The following is a 2,500-nucleotide window of genomic DNA, read 5'->3' as shown; positions in this document are numbered from 1 at the left end:
GAGAGAGAGAGAGAGAGAGAGAGAGAGAGAGAGAGAGAGAGAGAGAGAGAGAGAGAACTGGTCACTCACTTGCTTATTCTAGTTAAGTGTCGCTTCTGTTGTTATTACTATTACTACTACTACTACTACTACTACTACTACTATTACTACTTACTACACCAAAACACACACACACACACACACACACACACACACACACACACACACACACACACACACACACACACACACACCTCATTCCTAACACAAGCACTAACACAAAAATATTAGCATAAGCTCATAGACATGTATAAGTAGGATAATAAGTAAAACGTTCAGCTTTATACTAGTTACCATTTCAAATAAACCTAAAGATCATCATCATCATTATAAACCTTAACTACTTGCAAACCTTCCTCCGCACTGCCTTCCCCGCCACTCTCATCTCGAAAACACCCACGTAAACAACACACTAGGCACCACCACTGATTTTTTTTACACCTGCAGCACTTAACCTGTCGTCCACGCATGCACCTGACACTCTGCACCTTACACTGGGCACTCTTAATTAACTTGTCACCTGCCGAGTTTACCTGAGACTTTATATAGAGGTGATGTCATGGTGTGTGTGTGTGTGTGTGTGTGTGTGTGTGTGTGTGTGTGTGTGTGTGTGTGTGTGTGGTATTTTAAGTAGTAGTAGTAGTAGTAGTAGTAGTAGTAGTAGTAGTAGTAGTAGTAGTAGTAGTAGTAGTAGTAGTAACAATAACAAGAGAAGCGACACTTTACTAGAATAAGCAAGTAAGTGACCGGTTTTTTCTCTCTCTCTCTCTCTCTCTCTCTCTCTCTCTCTCTCTCTCTCTCTCTCTCTCTCTCTCTCTCTCTCTCTCTCTTCTTCTTCTTCTCCTTCTCCTCCTTCTTCTTCCTCCTCCTCCTCCTCCTCCTCCTCCTCCTCCTCCTCCTCCTCCTCCTCCTCCTCCTCCTCTTCCTGTCCCTCTCCCTCTCCCTGTCTTCCTATCCTTCCCCCTCTCTTCCTCTCCCTCTTTCTTCTTCTCTTCTCTTCTCCTTCTTCTTCTCCCTCTCCTCTTTCTCCTTCTTCCTCTCCTTCTTCTCTCTCTCTCTCTCTCTCTCTCTCTCTCTCTCTCTCTCTCTCTCTCTCTCTCTCTCTCTGCCGGGAAGCGACACACAACTGTTGACAACAGGAGATAAATAAGGAGCAGATAAGTATGCGCTGACTCCACAGGGTCATGGGAGCGGGAGATGCACTGGTGAGTCAGCACAAGGCATCTGCTGATTTGCATCCATTTAAATCTTGCCTTGACTTTTTTTTTTTTTCTCCGATCTTCATTCTCTTAGAGTTTTTATATTTCGATTTTTTTTTTTTTTTGTCTAATTTTCCAGGGCACATAGTTTTGTTGTCATTGTATTGGTCATGGTTGTGATGTTAAAGATTTAATAGTTGTTTTTTCATGGTAGTAATAATTTATCGATCAGTCTAAGTATATTTCCGTTTCCATGGTGCATTTTGGAGACAGTAAAGATATATCCACTTATCTATCTATCTATTTATCTATGAGTTAACTACAACCCATCCATCCACCTAACTAACTATCTTTTATGTTAGAGAGGAGGACTAGCCATGGGCAACAAAAATATAAAGAAAAAAGATCCTCTCAGTTGCCAGTCTCCTTACAGAACTGATAGAATTAGCCAAAGGACAGGGACAAATGTCTTGAAACCTCCCTCTTGGATGAAGTCAAAAGGAAGTTGGAAATACAGACACAAGCAGGGAATTCCAAAGTTTACCAGAGAAAGGTATTTATCTGTCTGTCTGTCTATCTATCTATCTATCTATCCATCTATCTACCTATTTATGAGTATACCACCATCTATTCATCTCTCACCCAGCTATCTATCTATCTATCTATGAGTAAATCAAGTCTCGTACAGTAAGATTTGAAAGGTAGGAGAGAGAGAGAGAGAGAGAGAGAGAGAGAGAGAGAGAGAGAGAGAGAGAGAGAGAGAGAAAGAGAGAGCCTGATAACACCGCCACACATAATACCCATCCACCCACCTATCAAAGAACTAACAATATGTATATCAATGCTTCATCAGGGTGGTAAACAAATCGTATCTATTTTACGAGTTCTTATCTGATACAGGCACTCACACCTCTTGCCGTAACCTACATGTGCAATATTCCTAACCCCTTCAGTACTGGGACACATTCTTACCATGAGTTTTGGGTATGATTAGACGATTTTATTGACATTAGGAAGGTTTGATTAATGGCCACAGTCTTCACTATTCTAATCCCCAACATAAATTTCTGAAGCTGTGTAGTCACCAAGTAGTAGCCGGAGTGAATATGAAAACGCGTCTTGGTACTAAAGGGGTTAACATCTTCAGTACCAGGACATGTTTTCATATTTATTCTGGTTACTATTTGGTGATTTTGTACAGCTTCAGAAACTCATGTGGGGGATTAAAATAGTGAAGACTGTGGCCATTAATCTTCTGACCT

At 41.1% G+C, this 2,500-nt stretch overlaps 1 protein-coding gene across 3 annotated transcripts in view; it reads right to left on the bottom strand.

The window, feature by feature from the left end:
* The window catches only part of LOC123499333 (E3 ubiquitin-protein ligase ubr3-like), a 104,870-nt gene that overhangs the window by 78,112 nt on the left and 24,258 nt on the right, over nt 1-2,500 (bottom strand). The gene's annotated exons all lie outside the window — the stretch shown is intronic.

Source organism: Portunus trituberculatus, chromosome 49 (genome assembly GCF_017591435.1).
Source record: "Portunus trituberculatus isolate SZX2019 chromosome 49, ASM1759143v1, whole genome shotgun sequence".
Classification (NCBI taxonomy): Eukaryota; Metazoa; Arthropoda; class Malacostraca; order Decapoda; family Portunidae; genus Portunus; species Portunus trituberculatus.
The sequence above is the reverse complement of the archived record's forward strand: the minus strand, read 5'-3'. Positions and strand labels throughout refer to the sequence as shown.